Raw genomic sequence first — 13,852 nt, 5'->3', positions numbered from 1 at the left:
TGGAGGCCCCAGTACAACACTCCTCCCGCCATTTTGCCTCCACCACCAGCTCAACCACAACCATTACCTCCTGCTCCTCCAAGACAACCCCAAATTCCTCCTCAACCGAACCTGAATCCCAACAACCGACAGGCCCAGCAGGTATATACCGGGGAAACAACCTGCCCTACCTATGCTGTGGAGATCTAGGAGATCAACCTGCGATCCGGGAAGACTCTTCCAGATCGCCAACCTCCTCCCCTAGAGGACGAGGAAGATAAACAGGAAAGTGACCCCAAGACCACTCCACCCTTTCCTGAGAGACTAACAGTAACCACACAACCCGACCCAGAGGAGAATGAGCTTCTGGGAGAACTCAAACAGTTGTGTGTGAGAATACCACTTCTCCAAGCCATCAAAGATGTACCGATATACAACAAACTGGTTAAGGAAAAGTGTTTCAGGCACCCAGGCAGGCGAAAAAGAGATGCCTCCACCATCAATGTCGTAGGACAACTGTCTGATCTTATGTTGGGGCAAGTAATCTGTCCAAAGTACTTGGATCCTGGGAGTCCTGTAGTTGATGTCCACATAAATGGCACCATCATACCCCACACTTTGATTGATTTAGGGGCTGCCATTAATGTGATGACCAGGGATACCATGCTCAAACTCAACCTTCAGGGTTCCTTAAGGAAGACCTCGATGGTCCTGTAGTTGGCAGATCGCTCCACCGTGACTCCCGAAGGGATTGTGGAGGATGTCTTGGTCTCTGTTGACTCTTGGGAGTATCCTGTAGATTTCCTGGTTCTTCAGCCAAAGGCAAAGCTTACTGGATACCCCCTTATTTTTGGAAGACCTTGGTTAGCCACTACGGATGCTTACATAAGTTACTGAGCAGGAAACATGACCATCAAAAATGGTCCTATGTCCAAGCAGCTAGTCCTATACCCTCCTGCCCAACCTCTATTAGGGCATGACCTACCACTTTGGTTGGAAGAAGGAGAAGAGGATGAGGTGTACTCTGCACCCTTGTGCACCTTAGAAACCACCAGGGGAGGTCCTCAAACTGAGGATGATTTGATTGAGACCTTGATTCAGAATCCGCCTCCCAGTGCATTGTCCTTAGAGAAACTGGTGGAAGATACTCAAGCCAGCACCTTAGTGGACCTTTGTGTGACCGATCCACTCTCTCCCAGAGTCAAAAATATGGAGTTTGGCCCCGAGAGAACGTTAAAGATCAGCTCCTCCCTATCTCCTTCCCAGGAAAAGGAGTTGTATAGTCTGTTGGCTAGTCATCTAGATGCTTTCACTTGGAGCTATAAGGAGATGAAAGGAGTCCACCCTTCGATCTGTACCCATCACATCTACATCAAAGAAGATTGTAAATCGGTCAGGCAACCTCAGAGGAGAATGAATCCAGCCCTTAAGGACATTGTCAAAGAAGAACTACAAAAATTGTTGGATGCAAGATTCATCTACCCCATCTCGGATAGCGAGTGGGTGTCCCCTCTGGTGTTGGTACCCAAGAAAAATGGAAAGTGGAGAATCTGTGTGGACTACCGAGAACTGAACAAAGCCACCAAGAAAGACCACTTTCCTCTGCCTTTCATAGATCAAGTGCTGGATGGACTGGCAGGGAAGAAGTTTTTCTCTTTCCTAGATGGGTTCAGCGGGTATAACCAGATCCAAATCAGCTCGGAAGACCAAGATAAGACCACCTTCACTTGTCGTTGGGGTACCTTTGCTTACCGAGTCCTTCCCTTTGGGCTATGCAATGCTCCTGCCACTTTCCAAAGAGCAGTATTGAGCATATTTTCTGAGCTGGTCCATGATTCGGTGGAAATCTATATGGATGACTTCACTCCCTATGGGTCCAACTTCCAAGAAGCATTTTCCAATCTGGGAAAATTCCTAACCAAGTGCATTGAGATGAACCTGTCCCTTAGTCCTGAAAAATGTGAATTCTTAATGACTGAAGGGACCGTGCTAGGACATACCATTTCTCGCCAAGGATTGCAGGTGGATCCTAATAAAATTGCTCTCATCAAGAAGGTTCCACCTCCTCAGAAAGTAAGAGATGTTCGGAGTTTCCTAGGCTTAGCAGGATATTATAGAAGATTTATTAAAGACTTCAGTAAGCTAGCCTCGCCACTGTTTGGCCTCTTAGCAAAAGATGTTGAGTTCAAATGGACGGACGACTGCCAAAGGGCTCTGAATGAATTAAAGGATAAGTTGGTGTCCGCCCTGATATTAAGAGGTCCAAACTGGGCCCTACCTTTCCACATCCACACTGATGCCTCGAACAAAGCCATAGGGGCAGCCTTAGGACAGGTTGAACAAAAACTCCCATATGCCATATACTTTGTCAGCAAAAACTTATCCAAGGCAGAACTGAACTATACTGTAACTGAGAAAGAGTTCTTGGCCATGGTCCATGCCCTGAACAAGTTCCGACACTACATCAATGGCTATCAAACATTTGTACATACTGATCATGCTGCAATTAGATATTTAATGAATAAACCAGATGTGAATGCTTGTATTGTTAGATGGTTACTTCTGTTGCAGCAGTTTGATTTGACTATCGTTGACAAACCAGGTAAAGAAAATGTTGTTGCTGACTTCTTGTCTAGACTGGATTTGCCTGCAGGAAGATGGAACAGTAGACGACCAGATGCCAGATGAACATCTGTTTGCTATCTCAGTACTCTCCCCATGGTTTGCTGATATAGCAAACTATTTGGTATCAGCATAATTCCCTTCGCATCTATCTTTCAAAGAGAAAAGCATAATTGTAAGAAAGAGTGCCTCATTCACTTGGATCGGGGGAAACTAGTTCAAACTTGGCCCCGATCAGATCTTAAGGCGTTGTGTAAGGGAGGAGGAAGTCTTTGACATCCTCCTAACCTGTCATGACGGGCCTTGTGGAGGACATTTTGCAGCCAAGAGGACTGCCTTCAAAATTCTACAGGCAGGCTACTATTGGCCCATGCTTCATCAAGATGTCAAGAGATATATCAGCCAATGTGACCGATGCCAAAGGATGGGGAAGCCAACCCCAAGGGACGAAATGCCTCTCCAATCTCAAGTGACTCTTGAACCAGTTGAGAAGTGGGGCATGGATTTTGTGGGTCCTATCAATCCTCCTTCAAGGCAAAGGTCTTACATCATTGTGTGCACAGACTATCTGACAAAGTGGGCGGAAACCAAGGCAATCAGAGTAGCGACAGAAGAGAAGGTGGCTGAGTTTTTAAGAGAAAACATCTTCTACAAATTTGGCTGCCCAAGAGAGCTAGTCACCGATCAAGGAAGCCAGTTCACCTCCAACTTAATTGAAGATTTGCTTGCTCATCACAAGATCAAGCATAGGACTTCCACCCCCTATCATCCTCAAGCAAATGGGCAGGTGGAAGTCACCAATAGAGCATTAGAAGGGATTTTGACTAAGGTGGTGAGCAGCAGTAGAAAGGATTGGGCAGATCGCCTGGTTGAGGCCACCTAGGCTTACAACACCACTTGGAAGACCACAACCGGTTTCACACCTTATGAACTGGTCTATGGGAAGAGAGCTTTGTTGTCAATTGAGTTCGAGTACAACACATTGAGGATGGCAGCTCAGCTGGACCTAGATCTCAGCCATGCCCAACAAGAAAGGTTATTGCAGCTGAATGGGCTAGATTAACACTAAATGCAGGCCCTTCTCCACTCAGAAGTGGTTCAACTTCAGAGGAAGATATGGCATGACCAGCACCTCAATGACAAGCAATTCCAACCGGGAGATTGGGCGCTGCTGTATGATTCCAGACACAAGGATTTCAAGGGGAAGCTGAGGACAATATGGCTAGGACCATATGCAGTGGAGAAGTGTAATGATAATGGGTACGTTCTTATCCGGACCATCGATGAGGAAGCCATCCCCATGCTCGTCAATGGGCATCGACTGAAGATCTACAGGAAACCTCTTTCGAGGCAAGAGTTCATCAAAACTGTGGAAAAATCAGTGTTGGTCATAGAGAAGGGTTCTTCCTCTGTTTTGGGCATACCCTGAGCATTCAAAAAAAAAAATCATAATAAAAAGATCCTTGGGTGAAAACCTTTCTGAGGCTCCCAAGGTAGATGGTAGGGGTGAAAACCTCATTGAGGCACCCCTGTTGTCTCTCTAAAAAAATCGGAATAAAAACAAAAAGACCCTTGGGTGAAAACCTCTCTGACGCACCCAAGGCAGATAGTAGGGGTGAAAACCTCATTGAGGCGCCCCTGCTGTCTCCTCAAAAAAAAAAAAAAGAAAGAGAAAAGAAAAAAAACAAGGAAAAGAAAAAAGAAAAAAGGAGGCAGAAACAGAAAAACAGGCTCAAGCTCTGGAAATTAATGTAGGTTGCAGGTATTCCATGCAGGAAAGGAGGCCTCTCAACTCAAGGACAAGGGTCCCTACCATGCTACCACGTGACCTCGCCAGCACTCCCTCCAGAAACACTCATCTCTTCCAAGGTTTGGGCAAGATGTGGTCATAGTTCAGCCTCCTACAAGAAGTTTTGTATTTCTATAGGAAACTTCCTGTAGAATCTTGGGACGGGCCAGGACCGACTGTGTAGAAGAATTTGAAGCCCGAAGTCCAATAAGGAGGCATGCAACCAATGTTTTTCTCCATCACCCACTGCTGTCGCCTCCTTCCACCACCATTGCTGCCATACGATCGAAATACCTGCATAGTCAAACCAGAACGTTGGAGTGTTAGAAGAAATCATTTTCAAATGAAAAATAAAGCATGCAGAGGCCACTGCGATACCTGTCAAGGCAATTCGAGGACCCTGCAAACGTGAACGTGACTCCACCGTTTCGGCATGCACCCGAGGAGGAGAAATAGCTACAGGATGTCCTACAGGAATCTTGTAGCAGTTGATCCGGCTAGAGCACACGCCATGAAGATACCTGAAACTCATGAGCCGGCGCATGCACCATCCACAGCCAGGCAACCGGTCTCATAACCAGCAGCAGTCAGTGAAAAGGAGCTCCCGTGCCTGTGCACGAAGCGGCAGCAAGCAGATCCGTCACCCTCGTCCTGAAGCATGAGAAAAATAACGTCACGACTGCACAGGTAAGTGCCTCACCCTGTTTCATCAAATTACATGAACAATGCTCTAAAATGTGTGTAAATATGAAAATGAATGGGTTGAGCAAGTCGGGTAGCCATTCAACTGGCCACCACAACCAGACCGACGGCCTCGTCCGATCCAAAAAGCTTTGGGTGTGTCGATGAGACAGGAAATGGACACATGGGAAGAGTCCAGTCGGAGAGAAGCGGCAATCTAACAGGAGTGGCAACGGTAGATATGCAGGGAATGATTCGGCGGTCAGTCAGACATGCATCGGAATGATCACAGGTGACGTCGGCCAACGGGCCGATAGGGACAGCTCATCCCCACGCCATGAGTTCCGCAGAGATTCAAATCTACTGGCTAGATCGCGTATGGCGCACTACACTCATTTATTCCCAACCGCTTTGCAGCTGAGTACACATCTGCAATTTCCTGAAGGTTGATACTCCGAGTTCTCGGCCTATTCAAATGTCCTGTTGTTGCATAGAAGGCCTAGAACCACTGAAGCGCTCCCCAGAACCCGTGCACGACTTCTACAGGAAGCTCAACGTTATGGAGGAAATTAAATTGTTCACGTCAAAGGTGGCAATTCTGGAACGAGGTAAGCCTGAACATAGTCCTCCCATGCAATTGGTTCGAAAGGTGGTGAAGTCGACATATCAAAGGGGTAGAAAACCGTAAATTACAGTCTGTGCATGAATTTGCAAGTGTCTTCTTATTTCTGCATGAGAATTGTCGTCGTAGTGTGTATGCGGGATTTTCTACAGGGTTTGGTTCATAATTGAGCCACTGTCAAGGCTCACCTGTAGACAGTCATGAATTTATAAACTGTGTGCATGATAGAGGCATAACTCTGCGCTCTGTCTAAGGAAATCCCAAAGATCCATCTTTTTATACGCGCCAGCCAGCTCAGGCCAACACAGCAAGCTTTTACCATGCTGGGTGGGTTCATCAGGAAAGAGCCTACAGACTCAAAGAAGCTACGGGAAACCCCTGAGGTGGTAGACCTGTTTTCTCGTGCACGGTGGATGTCATTCTGTGACAAGCTTCAAGGTCACGATGACGAGGTTGCAGAAGAATTCCTGCGATCCTTGCAGCCAAAGTCCAAAACGTTGGCTGTTGTCAACTTCAGAGGTTTGACCCTCAGACTCACCCCACAGTTCATTAGCAGGGTCACTGATCTACCGATGGGGGTACCTTGGGATAAGGAGGAGAGAAAACTGGGCCAGAAGGCTAAGAAGGAATTCTTTTTGCTGGAGGAGCAATTCTCAGAAGACAAGAATGGAGTGCGAAGAACCAGCCTACAGCCGTTCTAGAGTGAGGTCGGCCTCCAAATTATGAAGTATATCACGTGCGAGGGGCGATTCAGCATCATGTATGGATACCATTTTCGGCTACTCACAGAACTTAGGCACCAAATGGACCTACCCTCAGAGAAAAAGTTGAGCATCCCTTACTTCCTCCTACAGTCCATGACTGAGTGTGCCACTAAATTGAGAGAGGGGACGCCAGATCAGATAGCCCATCATGGGCTCATTAAGCTCCTCGTGGAAGATGCACTTCACACGTATACCGTCCCTCTCTCCTGGGAAACCTTCCGAAATTTGACTAAGGATGATGACATCCGAGTGTTGGCTGAGGAGCTCACCTCCTCCAGTAGCGAGGAGAAGGAACCAATTCAAACAGAGAAGAAAGAGAAAGGCCAAGAAACCATGGCCAAAGCACCAAAGAAAGAGCACAAGGGAAAACAAGAGGAAAAACAAGCTGCCAAAACAGAGGGTGACAAAACCACATTAACCCCTAGGGAGAAACGACTACAGAGCAGGGTGGAAAGGACTGAAAAAGTCCATGTCAGTGAGGGCACCTCTAAGGCAGCCTCAGCAAAATTGAAAGAAAAAGCACCCTCAGCCAAGCAGGCTAAAACGATGCCATCTGTTTCTATAGGAAAATTGAAAACGGCTTCTACAGGAAGCCAGAAATCAGCCACTACAGGGCTTTCTACAGGAAGTCCTGAGAAAAGAACACAGAAGGAGAAGATGGCCGAAATTCTTGCTCGGGAGGCAGCAGCTGTGCTGGCCACCCTAAGTACCTCTCCCAAGCCAAAGGAGAAACGCAAAAGGGAGACTCCTCTATATTTCAAAGCGAGGAGAAGTGTAAGAATTAAAACCGGCAGGCCCCAACCTCCATCTAAAGACCCAATTACCATCGAAGACACCCCTACCTCGCCAAAGGAGAAGTCCCCCTCCAAAGTATCAGTCACTTATGAGTAGGGGAGCCCCAAGACAAGTACTTGGAGGGAGAGAATGGAAAGGTCAGCTTCAAAAACCCCTCTACAGGATGCTGAAGCAGTTCTACAGGAAACATTACCCAGGCTCAAGGAGACCGAAAGAATGGAGGGGGAGGCAGCTACATCACCACAAAGGGAAGAAGAGGTAGAACAAATTATGGAGCCTAGCCCCCAGCTCAGCTTGAGCTCTTATTATAACTTTTTGGAGGCTGGGAAAATTATTCCACAAAAATTCAGAGTGCCGCTTTTCTTTGCGCTGGAGGAAGAACGAGTGAGGACCCACACATGGATGAGGATAGCTAAATCCAAAGGAGTAGCAGATATAGGTCGCTTGGAGGAAAAACTCAAGGAGGCTAGAAGGGAATTAGCTATGGCCAAACACGTGGGAAACTGCCAGCGAGTATTTCTACGGGAAGAGAATGAGAAGCTCAAACTGCAGCTACAGGAACAGAGGAAAGAAAGGGGCACAACATCAGAGGACACTATAGCAGAACCTCAAGGCAAAGAAGGAATGCAAGCTGGTCCTGAGGAACTAAACCAGCATCTACAGGAAAGGGAATTACAAGCAAACATAGAGATACAAGCTCTCAAATAGCAGTTGCAAGAAAAAGAAGCACAATTGGCCTGCATGGCCAGTTGGGCTATGGGTGCTATACAATGTAGGCAGCCGGCCAAATCTTATGGCCTATACCTACGGGACCAGTGGATATAATTCCAGATTAATTCATTATCGCAGAGGGGTATCTCCCAGATCCAAAACCCCCAGCATTTCACAGATTTATGCAACAACAGCTCCTCAGCTATCAGAGTTCTACCTTCATAATTTGGCCCTTCCCAATGTAACTTCATGGGATCCCAACACAGTTGTGGGAGATATGTAGCTAATGGCATTTACCTCATGGTTAAACCACGAAGAAAAGAGAGCGACAGAGGTCAATGATGTTATGAACCGGGAGTTACATGAACCACTGTTAATCAGAGCAGAGCCAGGGGACCCCACTGCATTGATATCTGCCCACCAACACCTAACAACCAACCCTCAGGCTTTACTAAAATACATGGATCAGCAGGCTCAGGCTATAGCACATTTCGAGGATATGGAGCGACTATTAGGACAATTGTGTTCATGCTTGCACCCGGAGGTGGAACGCATTGTCCCATAGCCTCAAAATCAAGGAGTACCACACTCCAACTAGAATGAGGGAGGGCCTAGTACGGGTACATCTCTACAAGAAGTCCATGCAGAACCTCCAGGCCAGCTGGATCGGCCTCAAGCTAAGCCCACCTTTACTTTTGGGATTGGTAGAAGGCAGCACAGAAAAAGAAGAGTGTAAGCAATGGGAGGAGGTGGAAAGGAAGGCCGGGTTCCATGACAGTGAGGAGGATACTACTTCAGAAGCCTGGGATGTGAGAGTGGCAGTTAAAGCAATGAAGGACGAGGAGATGGATTAGTTGCTCAGGGATGAGCAATCATTTTAGCAGGGGGGTGATGATGAGACCCAAATTTGGTAACTTTTTTGGCTCATTTGGCCTAACTACCCTTGTTCAATCCTTCATTTTTCATAACTTATGCATTATTTTTTAGTATGTTTATGTCATTTGTACGAATAAGGGTAGTCACTATTCCTAGGTGGCTAACACGTGCTCATTTCAGGATTTTTTGACACATGTTGGAGCAAAACCGAGCAGACATGGGCTAGGAGACAGCCAAGCTTGGGTTGAGGATTCGTAGGAGGGTTGTCTATGGCATTAAATAGCCTCCCTCGGGATCTTCACCCCCAACTCCGAGCTCCAAAGGCCACCAACACCAGATCTAGAAGGCAGCCAAATAGATTTCTTGGAAGGAGCTGTTCACTCACAGTTTGGGCAGCCAAGTCCCATAGATTTAGGAGGCTAGCTAGGGCCTCGTAGTGTATAAATGTTAAGGCCTCAGCCTTTGAAAAGGACTTTGAAAAACTCTTGCATATATGCACTACGTGCTGCTAGCTCTGTTTTGTTCTTTTGTAGCCATTATTGGCATAACTCTTGACTTATGATTATTTTTTGATAATGGGAAGCAGTCAGATTTGATATCAGCTCTGAGTTTTTTTATAGGAGCCATAGCTCTCGGGGTTGGGCCCAATCTGAGAGCCTAGGGCCTCCTTATTTGTATTGTTATCTTTCCTTTCAGCACTGTGATTTTTCTTTTATGCATTTGAAACGAAGTTTGTTGAGCTAGATTTAGTTGCGTTGGTTAAGTAGGTCATTATTGAGGAATAGAATTGCTTCAGATGTGTAGAATAGATTGATAAGATAAGAATTGATAAAAGCTCCAGAAAAGGGTTGCCTGCACTCTCAGTTTCACCTCTCCCTTATTGGATTAGGGGCTGGAATTGTGGAACCAACGCTACTCAACAAAAACACAAGTTTGCTTGACCATGCAATCTTTGGTGTAAAGTTTCATTTGTAGAAGTTAGTCATGCGTTCAGACCTTTTTAGATGTTTCTTTGATCAAGTGCTGTACATGGTTCTCTTTGGAAATAAAGCTTCTATTCATTTGTTTCGTTGACAGTTCGGATAGACTAGCTAGGATTTTGATTGTATGCAGGATTTGGTTGATTCAGTTAAGTACACACCGTGCAGGGCACATCCATCTTTCTCTCATCCACCTAAGCTTCGTCCAGGCCAGCTGCTCCATCTCCTAGTTAGCTTTCTCATCTCACAACTACTCTTCTGTCCACGTAACCCTACCTGCTTGCTCTTCCATTGCCTTAGCCTTCCTTAAGTCAGGTTAGCTTTCCACATCCTCTCATCACTTCATCCATCAGTCACTGGGTCCTCTCAGACCCCTACCCTACCTCCCTACCCACTCATGCATCCTCTTTCACTCACCCATCCTCCAAAATCCAAGGTTAGAACATCCTGTAGAAATTTCTGAACATCCTGTAGAAATCCCTGAAACATCCTGTAGAACCCCTGCAGACTTCCTGTAGAAGCTCACAAGTGAGGTTGCTGGATAGCCAAACTTGGTGAAATTCTCTGGAAGGGTGTTAGGGACACCTTAGACCTTCTCTGCACCTTCCCAACCTTCTCCAAGCATTTCCCTCTCTTGATCCACCCCTGCACAGTGAAAAGCCAGTCAAAAGCACATGTATGATAATTCTGATAACTTAATCAAAAATACAAAAAGATGTGTTCTTCAGACAGAGATAGCATAGGCATGTGCATTTTACCTTTGTAGAAGTAATGGCATCTTTTTCAATAGTTTGCATCTTCTCCTTTGCATCAGTAGGACTAGCTGGTAGAATTAGGGTTTGCTAGGGTTTATGTTACTCTTTGGTCTTCAGTTTCTTTCTGCAAGTAGATCAGCTTCCTTTGAGTTAGCTTCCATCCATCAGGTACAAAGCTTCTTCTAAGAGCTCATAGAAGTTGGCTGAAGCCCCTAGCGGACTTGTGCCAGCTGACCAAGTGACAGCTGTGGCAAGAGCTAGTACTTGTGCATACAGCACCTTCGCTTCCAAGTTTGTTACGAACTACCAGGTTGATAAGAGTAAAGAAGGGAGTCCCAGGAGTTGTAGCATTATTGCTGCAATACTGGAGCCCACCAGCTGGTAATAGTAAGCCATTTCAAGAGGCAATTTGACATAGTTTTGACCAATTTTTCAATGTAAATAGCTGAATTACAATCTATGAATACAAATAAGGTCTACAAGGATGTCTTAGGGGGTGGAAAAGCTACTAGAAAAGAGGATCTTCCCTAGCTGAGTCACCAATTTGTTTTGGAGAATTTGCTATCTACGGATAAATACTAATTCCCTAGATAAGTAGCTATATCTAAAACAATAGTTTAAAGTGTTTTAGACTTTTCCTATAAGCAATAGATAATATGAGAGGATAAGAAGACCTACTTGGATTACCGCTTTCCTCTCATCTCCCTTGTATCGATCCTATCACTCCTTCCCGTACTCAATACGCTTGAGAAGTACCCTGTAAGCACAACAAAAAACAAAGAACCGATCAAAGCACATAATCTATTGATTATAAGTGAAGGGAATCAGATATAATTCACACATATATGCATTATGAAACAATACAAACATATGGGAAAAAGGTTCAAACACTTTATTAGATAGAAGAAGGAATTACAACCGTTGGTATATGATTCAAAGCCATTCCTCCAGCTTGGATCCCATCCACATCAAATCAAAAGCATGACAAACTTGTAGCATTACAATACTTGCTTCAAAGCCAAATCTCATAGCAGTATTATCTCCTTACATTTCAACATAATCTAGCCCTTGATCACTTAGACGAGTGGTCAATTTATAGGAAGATGAAGGAGGTCTTGTCATAAATGGTGGCATTGAATGGCCTTCCATACTTAGAATTAGTTCCATGGAGGAATGGATGAGAGGATAGGATGCACCTTAACTCATTCCTCATCCATTTTTGAGCTCATAGGAGTTGATAAGTGAGGGAACCTTCTAGATGACTCCAAAAGATAAGAATATTCCCCAAACCTTATGTGAATTTCGCTCATTCTCGCCCAACACAGGTGAAAGGAAGCCTAAGTGCTCTGTAGAGCACCCTGGTAGTGGACTCAACTGCTCTGCAGCACACCTTTACAAGGGCTTACCTGTGCTGGTCCCTCTAGAGGCTATTTCAGGATTTCTTCAAGTCATGAAACTGTCTGGGAAGGATGCATTCAAAGGGGTGACTTGTTTACGGCATGAAGCAACTAAAATTAGGGTTTGATGAGCCCTAAAACATTGATCTAGATGTTGGGAATTGCTGTGCCCAAATGGATCTGTAACAACTGCCCTCTAAAGCATGAAGTCGGAAAAATGCCAATGTCGAATGAAATGCTTTGTGATGTGATGAGGAGGTATTAAAGTGGAAGGTGACCTGCATCAATTACAATACATATATCATGATATTTGATTTTACATGAATTGGTGAGGGATGGCATACCCATGCTCAGCTTATAAACTTTCATTACATGTACATAAACAGTCGTCTACAGACATAGACCCATGATCAAAATGACCATCAATGTAAATCCATTGTACATATGATTTAGTACTCCTAAAACTGCAGCCCAGATGGATGAAACTAGATTCGGGATCTTCTATCTCATTCAATTGTTCACTCAAGTATGAGTCTAACCATGTGAATATGTGATCTGAAGTCAAACATGGGAAGACACCATCTGATTACCAACCAATGATGTAAGCTGTTAACAAATGCGAGAGAAATCACCGATAATGATAATGATCCTCAAGGTACTGCAGTACATTCTTCATGGTGTGAATGGATGATTTGATGTCGAACACCATACAAAGTCTTTCAGTCGAAGGCCATTGATGTATGCCTATCACCGGAAGTGAGAAACCTGCCATTGATGCATGCAAGCCTCAAGGTACTGAAAGGGTGTTTCTAAGTCAACTTCTTGGATAATGTGCTGATGTCGACAAGAAGCAACTCGTCGCAGGAGGGCCTTGACGTATCCCACATCAACGACAGGAAATGAGTGTAGTGATTTTAGATATGGAATTTGACTAACGACACAAGGTTCAGGAATGGCAGTCATGAAAATGAAGGTTTGTGATATTGCAAAGGATGGATTTTGACTGAATGACTTCTCTTGAACATGTCAGCGACACTGGAATGAATTGGTAGCATTGAACCAAACAAAGTGATGGATGGTATGATAGACCAACGGTGTGATAACCATCAAGCTAATAACCCAACTCAAATAGTCATGGTGATGGAGTGAAAGTATCATGTTCAAGAGCGACCTGCTACCATAAAGTGGTTTTCCCCTTTTTCCCATTTTCCCCAATCATTGCTGACTAGTACCTCTTTATTTTTATCAAGCTTTAGGAGGATAACATATGCTTGTTGTATAATTTCACCCTTTAGGTGAATCCATCACTATTTGATGTTTTAACGAGTCTAGCGAAGGTGAAACTCGATCTTGTCTAGATGGACAAGTTTGTCGCTATTTGATGTTTTAACGAGTTTAACAACAAAGATAAATCAATCATTTTCATGTTTAGAGAGTTTGAAAATGAACAAAAAGAAAACTCCACAAGTTCTTTTTCATAAATTAATCTCTCAACCTCAAAAAGGAGTAAAATAATACAAGAGAGATGTCGTTTCCAATCTGTTAACGAGCTAGAAAAGACAAGCGCTTGGCAATATTTTCATGTTTAAAGAGTCTGAAATGAGCTTAAAGAGGACTCCACTTTGAGGAACGAGTGGTGTCTAGGGTAGCAAATAGTTCTGGTGATGTTGGAACTTCTCAAAACATGTTGATTTATGTGAAGAGGCTAGCTAATAAGACCACTCATTGCAATTGTTCCTCAAAAAGGGTAAAACAACCAAGTGAAAGCATATGATCGGCCAAAGGGATGGTGGCGATGGGATTAAAACAACCAAGGCTCATCTGATGAAAGAGATTGATAGAATGGCAATCATGAGGGTGAAATGGAGATGGGTTCATTTT

Source organism: Pinus tabuliformis, chromosome X (genome assembly GCF_031772625.1).
Source record: "Pinus tabuliformis cultivar Carrire ecotype Pingquan chromosome X, CPIR1, whole genome shotgun sequence".
Lineage (NCBI taxonomy): Eukaryota > Viridiplantae > Streptophyta > Pinopsida > Pinales > Pinaceae > Pinus > Pinus tabuliformis.
The sequence above is the reverse complement of the archived record's forward strand: the minus strand, read 5'-3'. Positions refer to the sequence as shown.